The sequence below is a fragment of the Phascolarctos cinereus genome, unplaced genomic scaffold, assembly GCF_003287225.1.
Source record: "Phascolarctos cinereus isolate Bilbo 61053 unplaced genomic scaffold, phaCin_HiC Scaffold_7;HRSCAF=346, whole genome shotgun sequence".
NCBI lineage: Eukaryota > Metazoa > Chordata > Mammalia > Diprotodontia > Phascolarctidae > Phascolarctos > Phascolarctos cinereus.
The window spans coordinates 97,465,248-97,486,004 of NW_027556180.1; positions in this window are offsets into that span (position 1 = coordinate 97,465,248).

Consider the following 20,757-nt stretch of genomic DNA (forward strand, 5'->3'; position numbering starts at 1 on the left):
TGTATATCCTTCAGCAAATCACTTAGTATCCTTGGGTTGCTGTTTCCTAATCTATAAAATAAGGGGTTTGGATTCTATGACCTACAGGTTCCATTGTAAGTCTAAGTCATTCAATCAGTTAACATTTACTGAGCACATACTGTGTAGGACAACCATACTAAGTACTGGCACATAAGTCTATGAATTAATAAAATTAAAGGCTCTTTCCATTAAGTGACTTTTTTCTGTTATTACTAATCAACTAATTTAATTAATCTGGCCACTTTTTTTTAAATGGTGTGTGTGTGCATATAGATGGAAATACACACATATCAATACCTCCAGTCAAATTCACTGACCCATTTACAAACATAATCAACCAGTAGCATATGTAATGGTAAAGGAAATGGACTGAATTTTTATCTTTTATTGCCTATTCCACTCACTTGATAATCATGTAACACCTTGTGACATGTTTTTTTTAAATTTAACTCCCATATGATTATTTCATTTTTCACATATTTATGCCTTACCTAATATAATTTTCCAATTGAATGTAAAGCTTCTTGAGGACAGGAACTTTTTCGTTTCTTAACTTTGTATTCCAAGAATCTAGCACAATTCTTGGCAATCAGGTAGTGCTTAATAAATAAATGGTTTCCAATTGCTGATTAGATAATCAATAAAACAGATTTTTAAGCTTCTTTAGGGTAGGGACTACTTCATTTCTGGACTTTAGATGCCCTAAAAGTAATACAGTGCTTGGAATACAGAAGTTGGTTTTATTTTGGTTTTTTTTTTTGTTATTATAAATGTACTACTTTTTAATCATTCCTTTGTTAATTTAAATTACAAATTCTTTACTTACATCATACCCTTCCCCTACTCATTGAGAGGACAAGCAATTTGATATCAGTTACACATGTGAAATCATATAAAACATATTTCCATATTAGCCATATTACAGAAAAATAAAGGAAAATAAATGAAAAAAATATGCTTCCATCTGCATATAAATTTCATTAGTTCTCTGTCTGGAGGTGGATATTATTTTCATTATACTTTCTTTAGAATAGTCTTAGATCACTGTATTGCTGAAAATAGCTAAGTCGTTCACAGTAAATCATCATACAATGTTGTTGTTACTGTGTAGAATGGCAGAAACTAGGCATATCCCAACATTTCACACCTTATACCAAGATAAGGTCAAAATGGGTGCATGATTTACACCTAAAGGGTGATACCACAAGTAAATTAGGAGAGTAAGGAATAGTTTACCTGTCAGATCTATGGAGGAGGGAAGAATTTAGAACCAAACAAGAAATACAGAATATTATTAAATGCAAAACAGATAATTTGATTACATGAAATTAAAAAGGTTTTGCACATACAAAACTAATACAACCAAGATTAAAAGGAAAGCAGAAAGCTGAGAAACTACTTTTGCTGCCAGTATTTCTGATGAAAGCCTCATTTTTTTTTTTAGGCAACTGGGGTTAAGTGACTTGCCCAGGGTCACACAGCTAGTAGGTGTCAAGTGTTTGGTCTGAGGTCGGATTTGAACTCAGGTCCCCCTGACATCAGGGCCGGTGTTCTATCCACTGTACCACCTAGCTGCACCTTCAAAAGCCTCATTTCTAAAATATATAGAGAACTGAATAAAATTTATAAGACTACAAGTAATTATGTTCAAAGATATTAATAAACAGTTTTCAGATGAAGAAATTAAAGCTATCTAAAGTTATATGAAAAAAATGCTCTAAATCACTATTGATTAGAGAAATGCACATTAAAACTACTCTAAGGTACCACCTCACTCCTATCCAACTGGCTAATATGACAGAAAAGGAAAATAGTAAATGTTGGAGATGTGGGAAAATTGGAATGCTAATACATTGTTGGTGGAGCTGTGAATTGAATCCAACCATTTTGGAAAACAATTTGGAATTATGCCCAAAGGGTTATGAAACTGTGCCCACTTTTTGATCCAACAATACAATAACACTATTTGGTCTATATCCCAATGAAATCATAAAAAAAGGGAAAAAGACTCACTAGTACAAATATATTTATAGTGGTCCTTTTTCAGTTGGCCAAGAATTGAAATTGAGAGGATGCACATCAATTGCGGAATAGCTGAATAAGTTGTGGTATATGAATGTAATGGAATACTATTGTGCTCTAAGAAATGATGAGCAGGCAAAATTTCAGAAAAAAACCTGGAAAGATTTATATGAATTGATGCTGAGTGAAGTGAGCAAAACCAGGAGAACATTGTCTACAGCAACAGTCACATTGTGCCATAATCAGTTATGATAAATTCAGCTCTTCTCAGCAGCAAAATGATCTAAGACAATCCCAAAATAATGATGATGGAAAATGTTATCCACATCCAGAGAAAGAATTATGGAATTTGAATGCAGATCGAAGCATAATATTTTCACTTCTTTATTTCAACTTGCTTTCTGTCATGCTGTTTCTCCCTCTTGTTCTGACTCTTTTTTTTTTACAACATGACTAATGTGGGAATATTTCACATTATTGTACATATTTAAAAATGCTATGGCCTCCAATGCCCACTGCTCCACTGCTGCATTATATTCCTATCTCCCCATCACCTTGGTGAGACAGACCTTTCCTGCCTAGCCCATAAGTTGTCTTGCCTTGAAAAATTGTTTCACATAATCTTTTATTGGTTTTGCTGCACCAGAATTGATTTGAATCATTACTCTAGAGTTTTTTGGAAGGGAATTTGGGAGACCTCAGCTGAGTGCTTCTCTACTACACTATCTTGGCTCTGCCTTGCAAAGTTGGATATTATTTAATAGTTTGCTGGTAAATTTTTAACAATCAGTTCTTTGGGGAAAAAAAAACTGAACACATGAAACACTTTTAAGTTTAATGTGCGTTATTGACATTTTTTCCATCAATTTCTTAAGTCTATCTAGATAATCAATAACACAATTCAAGCCTGGATTTGTAGTGTTTGATGATTACCAAACTGTAAATGCTTACACTGAAAATTTAACAATGGGCATTTAACAATACCCATGAGAGCTGTCTCCAGCACACCCGTGAATTACCACCACAACCTTTCTGCAATCTGTTCCCTTCCCTCCACTCACACAGTAATCAACAAGGGACATATAAAGAAAAATGCTATCCACCTCTAGAAAAAGAATTGATGGAATCTGAATGCAGATTGAAGTATACTTTTTTTTTACACTTTATTATCCTTGTCTTGTTTCCTTTTTTTGTTGTGTTTTCTGTTGCAACATGGCTAATACTGAAATGTTTTATGTGACATACATGTAAAATCTGTATCAAATTGTTTGGCTTCTCAAGAATGGAATTAGGAGGGAAAAAGAGAGAGGGAAAGAATATAGAATTCAATTAAAAACATAATTTTTTTGTTTACTTGTGATAGAGAAAAAAAATTAAATTCATAATACCCAACTATTCATTCTCTTTTGTCCCCAAATTTCTTTCAATCATTCCCTTCCCTCCACTCACACAGTCAGACACCACACACACTCAGTTCAGACTTTCATCACCTCTGGACAGCGCTAGTATTAGGCTTGGCATAATACCAGTAAAGTTACATCAAACGTAGAAGGCAAATTGTCATCATCCTACCAAATGAAGAGTGTTTATAAAATAAGCATGCCAGTGATAGAGTGACTTAACCATGCTTAACAAATTCTAAGCAACTTCCCTTGGCATTATGCCAAGGATGCATATTGGACAGGTTTCATCTTGACTTCCTATGGAAAGTACATTATCTGTGATTTCAAAAAATGTGAGGAACTCCCACTATGAAAGTCCTTACCAGGAATGCTGAGGGACAAGGAATCTATGACTGGTAGATAAAGCTCAGGTGCCTGGGGCAAAATAAGTGACTTCCCTATAGCAAACAAATAGTTAATATGAATTGAATCCAAGTTTTCCTGACTCCTAACCCAGAACCAATTCCCTACCCCAAGCTGCCTTTATTGCTATGAAACAAAACATTAAAATTAATGAGTCTGAAAAATAAAATCCTTTGAATGTTTTTTTTTAACCTAGTTAACCCTAGTCCTCTTGAGTAATAATTTTGGTGTCCTTATTAAATAGTAAAGTAATATTTATTCAAGGCAGCTAGGTGGTACAGTGGTTAGAGTGCTGGGCCTGGAGTCAGAAAGATCTGGTTTCAAATCCAACCTCAGACATTTATTAGGGTGACCCTGGTCAAGTCATTTAACCATGTTTGCCTTAGTTTCTTCATCTATAAAATGAGCTGGAGAAGGAAAAGGCAAACCACTTCAGTATCTTTGCCAAGGAAACTCCGAAAGGGATAAGGTCAGACATGACTGAAAAAAAGCTAAACAATAACAACTATAATATTCATTTAATGATCTCAACACACTCTGTACAGTCTTCTGGATCTTTTTGAATACATAATTCATTTGGGTCAAATTCAAAGGGTTTGATGGCAGATGATTTAATTTTCAGTTAAAAAACTCATTTTAAACTAATCTAAAAGTTCAGAGGAGTACAAGTACATACCTTGTACCCAGCAACACAAGATGACTTATGGATTGGCAGTTGTTCTGTTCCTTTGCTTTGACTTTATAGCTTATCTCTATTACAGGAAAGTTTGCAGAGTTCTAATGGCATTTCTCTGAACCCTTACAGGTGAAAGAAGAGCCTGTTATGTTCTTACTAACCAAACACGTTTTGATGGGCTCCCCAACACATTTTATGCTTTTATAAATTGAAGGCATAAAAGCAGTTGCTTCCATTTCAGGAAAGTATCTAACATGGGTCATTATGGGACTTGTAAAATTTTCAGCAATAGCAATGACCTGTACAAGAAAAGGAAAAAAAAAAGATGACTACAAAAAGCAGGGATTTCTTGGAAAACATTTAGGAATTATAGTCTTATTTCATTATTGTTCATTTTTACATGTGAATATTTATAACATGGGGAAAATCATGTTCCTGAAATATAAGAACTACATTCAGTACATAAAATCTTGCAATAGGAAATAACCATGGAGAAGAGTGGTTCTAATCACTTCCTTTTTCTGATGGCAAAAATGAGGTTCAGAGCAGGTAGTAATCATGGCCATAATTAGAACCTAATCAGTGGAAGAGTCAAGACAGGAAGCCAGAAACCAGTTTTTCTAACTCTCCATTTTCAACTACATTATTTTGCAACAAAAAAGTGATAGGAAATAATTGGAGTAAACATCATGACATCATTGTCAAGGATATGAATCGAAATGATTCACACAATATAATTAATGCAGGTCTAGAAACCTAGTATCCTTTCTATAATATTGTTCTGAAGGTCACTGTTTATCTAACCTAGATAGCAATTGCTCTTGAGTTGGGTTGTTGTTACATACCATTTGAAGATGGGCCTCTGAAAGATAAAATTTGGTTTAATGATAAAGAGTATAGATTTCATAAACTAGATTCTCCTCTGCTGCTCCCTCAACTAAAAGAGCAACGGACAGATGTGAAATTGAAAAAAAAGACAACATTTTTAAAAATGGCACTTTCATCCAAAAATTAGAATCAACTCAATATCCAAGATGAGGAAGTGGAGAAGAAGAAGTGGCAAAAAATCATAAGATGCGATTAGTTATGGAAGAAAATCATAATGGAGAAAATATTTTTTAAAATACTCAAGAATCCCCAATATAATAAAATCTCCTGGAAAGGAGGGAATGCTTCATTTTTTTGCTTTTATATGTCTAGCACAGGTGTAAATGTCTCATATTTAGTAGGTATTAATAAAGTAGCTTGCTGAAATGAAATGAATGACTTCTCAGAACATATAAAAGTACAAGATTTCAAGTATATGCAAAAGATAAGCAATGGTCCTCTTATAAATAAAAGTCAAAGGCAACTATAAAGATATAGAAAATGGATTGTCCTTATGCTCATGTTATATCTCTTTAATATAATTTTGGTAACCATTAACATATTCATTACGTATATCTTCACTGAAAACATGAAAAGGGAACTGGTAAACTTTTGCAAATGATTGTCTATTGTAAGCCACATCTTAATGGTCATGTGAATGTCACATAGTCACAGACAGGAGCTAGGTATATATAATCCCACTTTATTGCTTATCTTACAGAAAATTTGACAAGTAGCCTCTGCTTAGTCCATTAAAATCTCATTTATACAACAGACATAACTAAATTAATGATTTCATTGAACAATTTTCTGAATATTGACAATAAAGAAAGTTATTACACACAAAGAGATGCATGATTACCTAAAGTGTTCACAACTCATAAATACTGCAAAGCAAGGTGGATCACAAAACCATTTTGCTTAAATAGTCATGCAATTGGGTTAGTTATTCCTCAAATTAGTCCACCAGTATACATAGATTGGACTGGCATTACAGACTGGTCAATAATATATACCTTTGATTAAGTGGTAGAAATATCTTCAGTTACTTGCTGTCATAAAAGCCTAACTCAGGCTCTTTCTTCACATGTGTCTGACTATGATTAGAAACTGCCATTTGGATACAGACAAATCATGACCTAATTTTTAGAAAGAGGAGAGAGAGAACAGTTTTTCCAATGTTATGCTGGTAAACTTGATTTTGATTCCTGGCAAAATTTCATAAGAATTTATTAAGGGAAGTAGTTATCACTGAGTCAGCGTGGCTTCATGAAGAATATGTCATGGCAGACTAATCTCATTTCCTTTTTGTCACAGACTTAGTAGGCTGGTAAAACAGGAGGATATCATAGAGATTGTGTTCTTAGCAAAGAATTTGACAAAGACTTTTATACCACTCTCATGAACAAGATGCAGAAATGTGAACCAGATAATTCAGTTAGGTGGTTTTAGAATTGGTTGAATGACAAGAATAAAAGAGATCATTATCAACTTGAATCAAAGTCTCTAGCGGAGAATCCCAAAAGGCTTTCTTGGTCCTATAATAGAAAACATTTTTAAACTCTAGCTTGGGTCAAGGCATAGATGACTTCTTCACTAAATGTGCAAAGGACAGAAAGTTTATAAAACTAGTTAATGATAAAGTAAGGCTCTCAAAAAATCACAGTGGATTTGCAGGAAAAGTTGAATCCAGGTGTGTGCTGGAATAAATCATTCTGTCTGAAGTCAATTGTTAAACTCTCAGTATAACCACTTAAACTTTGAAATTTTGCAAACTACAAATCAATTTGATTTATTGTTTTGTTAATTTCTAGACTTATGAAAGTAATGGATAAAATGTTAACAATAGATTAAATTTAGGAAGAAGCTTAAATTTGAAAGTGTGTTATGTACTTATTTTTGGAGAGCCAGTTGTTAAACATTTACCAGAAGACCATGGCTGAATTTAATAATAATCCAGTGCTTCAAGGATTCATGTTTATTTGTCTCATGTTCCACTAACAGAAATGACAATCTTTCTACTACTTAGTAGAAGGACTTTTAAGAGTTTCTGTTCCTGAACAACTTAGCATTATGCAATTAATGTGTTCATAAGTCCCTACAAACTTAGCGAGAATGACCCTTAGATGACAATCACACAGTCTCTCACTAGACCCATAGTGGAATTATTTTTATTTCAGTGGAATTCCCTGAACTTGCTCTTTGTCCTGGAATGAATGAAGGTTTGCCTCCACAAAATCATAATGCATGAGATTAAGATTTTAGAGTAAAAGAAAAAAATGTAGTGAGGTAAAATTTAATTGATGTAGTGTTGTGTTAAAAAATAAAAAAGTGCTAGGTGATGGAGGAAAAGCTAGACAATGGTTTCTGTGAAGAAGAAAAAATGAAAGGAAGAAAAATATTTAAGGGCTCTATTGCACTATAAATTAAAACTGAGTTAACAGTGAGAAATGAGTTGTGGTTGTGATTTATCCTTCCTTCTCCAAGAGAATTATGATGTCAGGAAGATGATGACATGACTTGCAATTGACTTTGATTTGAGTGAGGGAGGGCTGTGCAAAGTTACCAGCCTCATTTTCTCCTCCAGAACTATGGGTCCAATGGCCAGATATCAATTAGGACAACTGGAGATGGCCCAGGATGCAGTGGGAGACCTTGGCCCTTTTAAGCTAATGTCTTTTTAGGTTCTCACTTTGAGTAAGGCAAAGCCCATTCAGTGAATAGGCCTGTTTAAGAAATGAGTCAAGGGATGGCCCCTTGATCCAGAAAAGAAAGAAAGAAAGAGATCAAACTGGGAGGGGAAGACCCTCAGGGTTGCTGGCCAAAAGAGAAACAGATACTATTTGCATTCACTCTGAAAGAGGAGGACCCAAAAAAATAACCATTAAATAGTCTTTGGGTAGGGACCTATTGTTGTCCAACCATTGAGATCCACATTGAATTGAGTTTAAGTCTTGGTCTTTGAGAAATAAATCTAGGCAGTAAACCCCAAGTTAACTAGGTAACTTTTGGCCATAAAAAATGACCTTCTTTTGGGCAGAATACCCTGAGGTAAAGGAAAGGAGAGAAGAGGAGATGAGAGGAGAGGAATAAAGAGGATGGAGATGAGACAAGAGGAGAGGACAGAAGAGGAGAGGACAGGAGAGGGGAGAACAGGAGAGGAGAATGAGCTGAGTGTCCCCATTCAGGGACATAGCAACCAGAAAAGTCAATTTGATCCTAGATTATGAGAAGAAAAGATTCCGAGAAGAATTAGGGGATACACTTCCTGTAATCTGCCCTTGTCAGACCAGACCTCAGGTAATTTGTTTTTAATGGAGTCATTTTTAGGTATATAAAGTAGTTGTTTCAAGGATGAATCAATGAATCAAACAACATGTATTAAGTACATATGATGTGTCAAGTACTCTATTATACAAATATCTGAAAAGTTTCTATTTGAGTGAAAAAAAGGTTAGATTAGTTGCTTGGTCCCAGGGGCTGAACTGGATATGGTAGTTGAAAGATGCAAAGAAGTAGATTTCAGATCATTTAAAGGGAAAGAAGTCGGGAGGGGAGGTGGGGGAGGACACAATTTTACAACAATTGGATTTATCCAAAGAGGGAGTGATATCCTGGTTGTCTGCTAGATGTCTCAAGTGCCAACTATGGGAAGATTCCTTTCCTAGTGTCCTCACTGGTAGTGATGACGTCTAGATATTTAGGGGTGCTGGGACCCCGAGATTACCACACATGAGTTCTGCCTGAAAGAATTTGACCCAAGCCTTCTTTCAACCAGAGACAAGGTTTATTAAAGATTTGCCATATTAGCCAGACTCTTAAGGAATCTATGAGCTATTGGCTAGATTGTAAGAATCTGAGCACCTTAACAGAGACAAGATGAACCTTATATACAGAAAAACTGAGGGAGGGATCTAGGAGTGGCCAAGTAGTTTGAGGTGACTGGAAGAGAGATCTAAGGAGGACCTGGATGGGAGTGCCAGTAAGCTGGGATGAACAGAATGCCTGGGACCTGTACCATGTGGCCAAGGGAGAATGGAGCCTGGCTAGGATCAAGGGTGAAAAATGGTCAGGAGCCATAGGGAGGTAAGACAATGGAGGGCTACATTAGGTTAAGAGTAACAGAGAATTGGGAGATTGGGCATAGCTACAATGAAAGGCCAGTTGATGGCATTATAGCCTCAGGCAAATGTCAGATTTGACCATGTGGGAAAGTCCAGGGTTTTCCTTTTTGGTGTCTAGATCCCACCCTCATCATTCCCCTCTCAAACAAACAAGACACAAATTCTTTTAGGATGAGGGGCAAAGGTCTTGGCTTCTGAAACTGCTTCCTGCTGGCAAGGGGTATAGAGCTGGCCCTGTCTCGAGGGGGTCCCAAAGAAAAGGTTGGAACCAGGCACAGGCTGCACCCACGGAAGAATGGTGGGACATTGGCTGGTACCCACTATTTGCTACCAACTGTAAGTGAATGGTCTGTAGTCTGGAAGACACATATCTGACAGAAAAGACTGCAGGGCCCAAATGGTAGGATAATGCATCCTTAGCTCTATTTGTATTCAAATAATTCAGTTTTCCAACCACATTGTATCAAATCCATCTCATAGCCAGACTCAGAAACAGCCAGTTGGTTAACATTCCTTTTCAAAGAAACATAATAGGGAGACTGAGCCAGGAGAATCCCATCTTAGACTGAGGCTAAAATTGTCCTCTCAGCTTTTTCTGATGCTGACTTCCCACCAGTATCACATTTTATCTGAATAGCTTACGGAATTTCTCAGATGGTGGACTATTGATTTATCAATAGATTATTGTGATCCATTAGACAACTCAAAATCATGAGCAAGTTTCACCAATCACAACTTAGGAAAAACTTTTCCGGGATTTACATCTCAGATTTAAATTTGTCCTGGTGTAAAAAGCCAATTGTTAGAGATTATTTCTATATACTTGCAAATTCTCAGCAAGACAAATCCCAAACAAACTTTTTGGCAAGTTTACACATTTAAACAATAACCAGCAATAGCCAAATTATTTTAGTGGTAACCAAATTTAAAAAAAGTTGTTTGACATAATTCCCTGATGCCAAACAATTAGCTCTACTTTCTCTCACACTTCTGGGGGAACATGGGAAAGTCTGGTGCACAGAGGGAAAAGGGAGATGGGAGGCTTAACTAGAGAAGATTGGCTCCCCAAATTTACCATCAGGTCCCTTCTCAACAAAGGGGCAGGGCAAGAGGAGAGCATAAGAAGGGAATATTAAACATATCCTTAAATAGGCAGGGGATGGGGATGTGTCTGGAAACATCCTTCAGTGCCCATTGAGGGCCAGGTAGGGCTAGAGTAACTGGTTAAGACAGAGAATGTAGCCACAATAAAGTGGGTAACCTTACCTTCGGCCTCAATTTTTGCCCAGGGCTTGACTAGAGAGATGGAGGCTCCCCTCTCATTTCCAATCTCGAGAAACCTGGGAGATAGGGTACTGGGGGGCAACTCCACCACTTTTCCAATCTCAGGGACAATCCTTCCTCCAATGTCCCTACTGGTCATATCTTGGGCATGGTACCAGAGGAATCGGTTAAGGAAGCTCCCTCTGGGGGCGGGGTGCCCTTGAGCGGCATTTCTTGGACCAGCGATCTTCCTGGTGGCATCAAGAGCAGAATTTTCCACTGCAGGAGTTGCTAGGAACACCCTGGGGTCTTTTCCTAGCCATGACAACAGCCACGAATTGAGCGTGTTCTCTGTCTCTTCTAGCCCTTTCCCTTCTTTTTCTTTCCTCTGCTGCTATTAAGTCTCTATTGTTAAAAACTCCAAAGGCCATCTCCAGTAATTGGGCCTGAGGTGTTTGGGATCCCACTGACAATTTCTGCAGTTTCTTCTAATATCTAGGGCAGATGAATTAATGAAATACATGCTAAAGATTGTTGCCCCTTCTTTAGAGTTGGGGTCGAAATTCATATACGTTTTAATAGCTTCTACTAGCCTGTCTTGGAATAAGGCAGGCTTTTCTTTTTCTCCCTGAGTAATTCTTTTAATTTTTTTGAAAATGTACTTACTTTTGAAATGCAGTTCTTAGGCCTTCTAGAAAGCAAATCAGTTCTAACCCCACTCTTCTGATAATCCCATCCTGGGTCAGTAGTGGGAACAGTAGCTGTTTCTATGAGGTATTTTGTGGGGTCATTGCTAGCCAAACAGTCTCTACATTTCTGGGCTTGTTCCCAGATTCTCTTCTTCTCCTCAGTGGTAAAACAGGTGGAGAAGAGGATGTGCAAATCACCCCAAGAAAGCTTGAATTATACGGATGTATCCCTAAAGCCCTCAGTAAGCTTAGTGGGATCTTCTTGGTACTGTCCCAGTTTCTCTTTGACCTGAATGAGATTGGAAATGGAGATTGAAACATGCACCCTAATTGTCCCATTAGGTGAGACAAGAACCTCCCTAAGGGTAAAAAGCCCTAAAGGCACTGTGGGAACTGGGAGGAAAGGAGATAGGATGTCCCACTTGTTGTGAGTGAGGGACTGGGGAATGCTGGCTGAACTAGACTGGACTGCAAAGCCAGGGGATCTGGATGGCAAAGGGAAAAATCAACTGGTCTAGAAGAGGGGGAGGGATTTGGGAGGAGATACCACCAAGACTGGGGCCTGAGTAGTCCTTGCCTCAGGGTAAAGCACCTGAGGAGGAGGTGCTAAGGCAAAGCCCTTGTCCAAAACCTGAGTAAAGGCTACCTGTGAAGGGGCCTGGGAAGGAAATGCAGGGTAAGATACATGGAAGGTGAACAAGGCAGGATATGAAGGGAGGTGGGCTAGAGGAAAAGGGAAGGTAAATCAAAGGAAGGGGTTATGGGGCATGGGAAACAGGGGTAGCCGGGGGAGAATGGGGTGGAAATAGGAGCTTGGGAGGTGGTGTTCAGAGAATGGGAAGAGGGGGGTGCCCTAGCACTGGGGGCCATACGAGGGTCATCCAAAATGTCTAGTTGATCCCCATTCCCCATTTGTGGAATGGCTCTAACTTCTAGCATCCTACAATCTTTTCTGAGAATGGGGTCATGAGAAAGTTCTAGAACAGTCATTATTTAAGGAATCTCCACCCATTTTCCTTCTCTACTACAATATTATTCTGACTCAGAGAGTATGTTGCTATAATGTCCCAAAAATGAGCCATGCCTCATAATTTTCTAGGTGATACTGAGGCCAAACAGTGTTGCAAAAGAACGCCAGCCTTTTCTTTTTAAGTTCTTTAGAGAAAGTATTTTTTTTCCAAATTTTATAAAAGACAGCCCAAAGGTAATCTTTGGGAATTGAAGAGGATTGACCCTTTGTTGGCATGGGGGCTGGAAGTCCCTCCCTCTGTAAAGGAGGATTTAGGAATTAGCCTTGGGAAACAAACAAACAACAACAAAAAAAAAAAGCCCTAAGAAGTACTTGAAGTTTTCCCAAGTCCCTAACACAGAGAGAATTGAGAGGATTAGGTTTATGCTTCAGGATAGGAAGTCCGAAGGTGTGGCCAGGTCCGTGATCAAACAGAATCACTGGACCGAGAGCCTGAGAGCATCAGGCTGAGTTCAAGACAGCCTGGTAACTGTTTGACCTAATGGGGCCTGAGAGGTCAGGATGGAAAACACTTCCAAGCTAAGCCTTGCTAGGTGCTTGGAAATCCCCTCCCAACCACAGGGCAAGAAAGGGATTAGGAAGAGGAGGAGGCTTATGTACCTCGTGGTCTTGACTGGAGAAGATTTTGGGATTTGGTGGTTTTTTCCAGTTGGGGAACTATATGATGAAGTCTAGAGTTTTAGGGGTTCTGGGACCCCAAAATCATGACACACTGTCCTGCCCAAAAGAATTCGACCTAAGAATTTCTTCAGCCAAAGACAAGATTTATTAGAACATTCCTCATATTGAGTAGATTCTTAAGGAACTTGAACAGTGGCTAGATTGTAAGAATCTGAGCATCTTAATGGAGACAAGATGGACCTTATATACAGAAAGACTGTGGGAGGGATCTAGGAAGGATCTTGATAGGAGCAAGTGGGAGGTCAAGAATGAGGTCTAGATAGTGTCAAGGATGGGAAATATCCAGGGGCCATAGGGAGGTAAGACAATGGAGGGGTAGGCTAGGTTAAGGGTAACAGAATTAAGAGATTGGTCATAACCACAATGAAAGGCCAATTAATGGGACTATTGCCCCAGGAAAATACCAGAAACCTCCTTGATCTAGTGAGAGAATGGGACCCAAATTCTTTTTTGGCTAAGGGGCAAAGGTCTGGGCTTGGGCCCATACCCCATCACCATCTCCTTTTGGCCCACAATTCATCAAGAGTAGGTTACTAAAGGACACTTCCCAACACTTTTAGAGAGTTTCCTGCCACCAGCCTCATGCTACTACAATATAGGCAAAGGTTAGCTAAGGAGAAGCCAAAACAATTCATAAGCAGTGACTAAAACTGCACCAGAGTGTATGACATCAGAGACATAGTGCTAGGGAAAGGTATTCACAGTGAGAAGTCCTAACCAGGCCATGAACCACAGCATTGAATATTGCTCTTTGCAACATATCCTTAGTGGTCCCATGAGATAGACCAGCTGTAGCAATCCTGAGGTTATGCTGATCCTCAAAAGAGGAATAAAAAAAAAAAGGGATATAATAATATGGTCTCTCAGGCATTAGTTTAAAACCACACAATAGTTTCTCTAGCAGTGCAATGAATATCAACTTGCCTATTTTTCATGAATTTCTAATTCATTCTCACACGTATTTAAAACTGTTAGCTCCTTAATATTATGTCCCAATCCCCACTTGTGTTGGAAACACCTATCAATTTCAAAGCACTTGTGAAATTAAATTAGTGTGCTGCTTACTCCCTCTTCTCAATAATTTATGAAGATGTTAAATAAGACCGGACAGAACACCAATGATTTTACACTCCATTACCACCTATAATCCCTATAGCATAGTGCCTGTACTTATGCTGTGTCCTATCCCTCTGTACCATATTCTAACTTAACAAGTTAGGGATTCTTCTATGTCCTATATAATGGTCTGCCTGTTTTTGTTTTCTTTACTTGATTTTAAATGATACCTTTTTTTAGAAGACTATTATTCTTCAAAAGGTCTGATATGCCTAATTGTGGGTATTCCTTCCATCATTATACAGAATATTCAACCAATGCCTTCAGTAAAACTTTTTATGAGCTTTTGTGGTTTAAAATATTTATCTTAACTATGCCAAAAGGGCTATAAAAATGTACATACCCTTTGACCCAGTAATAGCACTTCTAGGGCTATATCCCAAAGAGATCAAACAAATGGGAAAAGGACTTACATGTACAAAAATATTTATAGCAGCTTTTTTTTTGTGATGTCAAAGAATTGGAAATTGAGAGGATATCCATCAATTGGGTAATGGCTGAACAAGATGTGGTATATAAATGTAATAGAATACTATTGTGCTACAAGAAATGATGAACAGGCTGACTTCAGAAAAACCGGGAAAGACTTATACAGTCTGATGTTGAGTGAAGTGAGCAGAACTAGGAGAATGTTGTACATAGTAATAGCCACACTGTGCGATGACTGATATTGGTAGTCTTAACCCTTCTCAGCAATACAAGTATCTAAGACATCTCCAAAGGCCTCGTGATGGAAAATGCTTTCCACATCCAAAGAAAGAACTATGGAGTTTGAATGCAGATTGAAGCATACTGTTTGTTATTTTTTTTCTTCTGTTGTGTTTTGTTTCCTCTTTCTGGTGGTTCCTCCTATTGGTTCTAATTCTTACTTACAACATCACTAATGTGAAAATATGTTTAATAGGAAAGTGTATGTATAGCTTACATCAGACTGTGCACTGTCTTGGGGAGGAAGGTGGGGAGGGAGGGGGAGAAAAATTTAAAACAAAAGCTTATAGCAGTGACTGTTAATAATTCAAAATAAATTAATTAAGAAAGATCACAGAAATAAAATAAAATAAAATATTTATCCCATGCTCTCCAATTTCCTGGTCATGAGCCTCTCCAACCTTAATATGGCTGGAATTGTCATGGTAGCTTATAATCCATATTCATACCTTTTCCAATGTGATACGATCTTCATAGTTCATCTTTCGCTACATAGTCTTTGAGAATCCAGCGCCACCTACACAACATTAGGAAGTATGGGAGAAATGAATGTCAATGAAAAGAACTAGAGATACTTAACCTAGGAAAAAGATTAGGGGATATCTTATGCTGATAATAGTCATTTAAAATTTTCTTCCTGAAAAAAAAAATCTTTGCTCTTCCATAATATGCATAGAGAAATAAATTAATCAGAAAGTAAGGGGTTTTTTTTTTCTAAAAAGTCAAAATGCTTATCACAACACTTTAAATTTGTATAACACATTAATTTTCAGACTTACTGCTTGTGAGCACATTTTAATAGCCCTATTTTGTAGGGACACTAATGCACTATTGGTGGAATTGTGAAAGGACACAAGCATTCTGGAGAACAATTTGCTACTATGCACAACGGTCTTTAAAACTGCATATCTTGTCATCCAGAAGTACCGGTATTAGGCTTGTATCCCACAGAGATCAAAGAAAAAAAAAAGATCTATGTGTACTAAAATATTTATAGCAGCTCTTTTATGGTGGCAAAGAATTGGTAATCAAGGTGATGCCCATTAATTGTGGAATAGCTAAACAAGTTGTAGTATACGATTGAGATGGAATACTGTTGTACTATAAGAAATTACTAACAAGATGCTTTCAGAAAAACCTGGGCAGACTTGTATTAACTGATGCAAATTGAAATGAACAAAACCAGAACATTTCACACAGTAAGAGCAATATTGTACAATGATCTATGGTGGATAACTTAGCTATTCTCAGCAACACAACCATCCAAAACAATTCCAAAAGACTTAAAAAAAAATGCTATCCAACATCTGAGAAAAAACTGATGGAATTTGAATGCAGACTGAAGCATACTTTTTCTTAAACTCTCTTTGATATTCTTGCTCTTTTGGTCTACATTTTTTTTTAACATAGGTAATATGGAAATGTTTTCATGTCTCAATATATATAATCTATATCAAATTGCTTGCCTTCTCAAGGAGGGAGGAAGGAAGTAAAGGAGTGAGGGAGAGAATTTGGAACTAAAATTTAAAAAAGGTTAAAATGTTTTCATGTAATTGAGAAAAAATGAAAAAAGATTAAATGTTCAAAAAAAGAAACCTGTTTTACAGAGAATGTGAAGCTTAGAAATATCAATTAACTTGTCACAAGTTTACACATGTAGTAAATGTAAAAGTCTAGTCTGGAATCCAGGTGTTCTGACTACAAAGTTAATACCCTTTCCATCACATCACCATAACCCACTATGGTTGGTTCACATTCTTCTGTTCGGATACTTTCACTTTTATGGTCTACATGTATGAGTCCAATCGCTAAGCACCTTACTAAGGAAACCAAGGTCAAGAGTTTGACTGTTGATTAACTAGATGTTGTTGTTATGCTTCAAGATGCACCACGATCCTAGCAAACCTTATGGATGAGTCATTAATTACAAAGCAGAATACTGAAGAATATGAATGGATCAGCAAAAATGCTTAATTAATGAGTTAGAAATTCCAAGTAGAAATGTTGTCCAGACAGTGAGCTACTTGTATCACATTGCATACATTATTATATTCCTAAATTAAAAAGAGATTGGAATTACTAGAAGGTGATTGAGCATTTCATAGTTCTTAAATATATTTCCATTGATTTCATCTTCTTCTCATCAAAGTGAAGACTTCCTCCAGTGACACAGATTATAATCTATCCTATCACTCTTGTTCGTGTTCCCCTATTCCAGCTATTCCAGAGCATTTCTCTGCCCAGCATGATAGATACTTTTCCCCCAGTCCTTTGAATATTTTACCATATTCAGGCATGAACTCACCGAGGGCAAAGACTGTCTCTCTTTTGTATCTGTATCTCTACTGCTTAACACAGGGCCTGGTATGGCGTAAATCTTATTGATATATCAGTAAATGGCCAGCCTCCTTCCTTTTCATTTCTAGTGATACGCATCTTTTACACTCTTAACCACTCAAAAGTAATGAACTACCTATTGCCCATATGTCCAGAAAGACTTAACGTTTCTCTGTTAATGATCAAACCTAGGTTGTATATTTTTGTACGTTGAGATCTAATTGAGTAAGGGGTAGTTCTTTGTAAGTCTACCTCTGTGCACAAAGTGGAGAATGACATTCCGTAAGTTAGACTAGTCCCACTTTTCTTCCCTGAGACTCTAGTAACAGAACTTCATTGCTAAAGGGCAAAAGTTATTTTTATAGTAGTGGCATAATGTGCCTTAGCAAATTCTACTGGCAGTCCTGTTGGCGAGTTTGGATTTGCCTTAGGGTTTGTCATGTAGTTAGGCTGTTGATGGACTCCCAGGGCTGTCTTGTTCTCCAGAATGACATTTACTTTCAACCTACCTTTGATATTCATCGAGTTTGCACTTTTTTATCTGATCTGGAATAAAGTCCTCTTTAATCGTTTATGTCATGTTTCTGTGTACTCTCCTTTTAGGAGAGCAAAAAGGATTCACGTCCATTCTATTTTGCCACACAAAGCAGACTGGCCAGATTCCTGCACTTGGAAATTATTCAGCTTAATTTTTGCAACATTGTACTCTTTAAAACAAACAAGCATGTGTAATTGTCTTTGTGTAATGATGGTGCCAGCAATAGAAACAGCTGGAACCAGAGTCTCATAAAAATACACAACATTAAAAGTAAAGCAGGCTCAAAATGAAATAGAGTAAGAGATGGACTCCTCCAAGGAATGCTCCTCTCCCCTTTCTCCCCCGTCGGGGGAGTTGTCTGCCTTCAGGTTTAGTAGCTTTAGAAAATATGTTCTCTCTATGCTGCCCTGAAGTCCATGGGCATGATGACAGTGACATGTAGATATAGCCAATTCAATCTGTAACAGTCAGAGGTAAGCAAGGAATTTCTATGTAGTATTCTTTTTCAGAGTTTATTTCTTGATCCCTTGTTTATATGGCAAAGAAACTGAAAGCACTTCTATCCCTAGTTTAATATAACTGTCTATTAAAAAGTACCGGGTGGCCCAAAAATTTTAGCTCATTTTAAGCTCTTAAAAGAGCATGAAGTTTAAATAATTTAAGCTACCAAAGCTTCAAATTTCAACAAGACTTTTGGGAAGCTCTATATAGCATATCAGAAAAAAAAAAGAGTAGCCAAGTAGTCAGGAATATAGGGATAAAGTTTTAAGAATTAAGCAGAAGTAAAACAAATATGTGTGTGTGTGTGTGTGTATGTATGTGTGTATATATATATATATATATATAATGTTTTAACATGTAATTGGGTAAAATAAAATATTATTTAAAAGAGAATTAAGCAGAGGCAACAAACAGAAGTTATTTTTTTCAAGGTTAATCTTGGGAATTTGCAAGGTTAATACTCTGAATCAAGTGTTAAAAGTCTGAGAAGAAAGTACTAAGAGGTGCACCTATGGGATGGGAATGTGGATAGGTGGGGAGCATCCACAAATACTTTTTCCTAAGTTTGACCCCGGCACATAGAATTAATCTAAACTACATAGCCAGCTTGCCCCTTGATAAAGGAAATTATTGTACACTGTTTTCCTATTCACTTTAATGACAAGATGGGTATTTTTTTATTTAAAAAATTAATAATCCTAGTTGGGGGAAAATGATAAGTAGGGGTTAAAACGTTATCTGGGCTTAATAAATTGGGGATTGGATGTCCTAGGATGTTTTTCTATCTTTTTTCAAACTTCAGGATTTTCTAGCATCACTGCCCTCTCCTACTCTTTCCAACTTTCTCCTAACCTTTGACAAGAAGAATTTCTGTGTTTGGAGCCTCCCTGAGTACTAATTGGGACCTAACTCCCTTTCTACTTCTTTGGTTTGTTAAATATGTTCTGAAACATCTTATATTTTTGCCTGAAAGTTTTTTAAGTTCAAGACTTTGTATTCTGTAAGATGAATTATGGACTTCTTTTGTCATTTTTCACAGCACAAAATTCTGTTGAACAAGTTTAGTTGACATGAAAGATAAGTATATTTTCCCTTAGTTTGGTAGGTGAAATATTCATTTGAGTATTTATACTTCTTTCCTATTATATTTTCAGCTTCTTCTGGGCAGAGACCATAAATTCGTTTGTAATATTCCACAGAAAATGGTAAGGAGAAAAACGAAACCTCTCCCTCATTACCATTTATATGTGAAGATTAATCTTCCCCCACTAATTATTTTATTCAAGTCATTTATGGTGTGTGTGTGTGTGTGTGTGTGTGTGTGTGGTGTGTGAGAGAGAGAGAGAGAGAGAGAGAGAGAGAGAGAGAGAGAGAGAGAGAGACTGAAAAGACCAATACAAAACCAAACAATTCTCATACTATGCACATATGAAGATTGGTCTTTGATTTTCATTTGCAGCCACTATTTGCAGAGTTAATAAATGCTATCGACTGACTGACACACTCCATCCACAGCAATAGAAGTGCTAAAAAAACACAGCTCCTTGTTTATATTGTAACTGTCTGGGTTTCTATGTAATGTTCTGAGACAAGGAGAACATTATAATGACACGAAGTGGAGAAAGGAATTGCCCTTCTGGGATGTTTGACTGTGGATAATGCAGAGATAAAGATGTCTCTCACTCCACTAGCACAGAAGAAATACATTAAGATTAGCTAGACTAATCTAATACTATTGTTTGTTATTACTTAGATCACTATTAATTATCTCAAATGTGAATATAGTTTTCATGTCTTTTTTTAGGATTATTCTTTTTCTGAGAAAACAAGATTCACTTGATTTTCTATGCTTCTCCATTTAAGAAGATTTCAAAGATGAGACATCCCCTCTTTCTAATAAACCACAATGTTACTATGATTTATGTTCAAACACTTTTCCCCTCTCATGCTACCCCAACACCCCAATGAAAATAAAGCTGCTTGTTATTGTGCAAACGGTCTTAATGCATTTTTTTTATCAATTAGTTGATACTGGGTTATTATTTTATGCAGTTAATATATATGTTCATTTTGATCTTCTAAATATAAAGTAGATTGGAATCCTGGTATCCTTCCAAATTATTCAATCCATTTGATGAAGTTATATAGGACTAGGATGCTACCAGAAAATTGCCCCAGCTGGGTATGAGAATCAGGTGCCAGAACCACAGAATGCTCATTAACAAATTCCTACAAGGGTTCTGTTTTCTCCAATCAAATTTCCTTGAAAGCAGAACAAATTAGGACTCTGTTGCCTTGAGTTACCTACCATTACAATGGCCCTTTAAGTTTTGAAAGTCCCTAACCAGTGTTCCCACTACCTCTTTCTCACTCACTGAT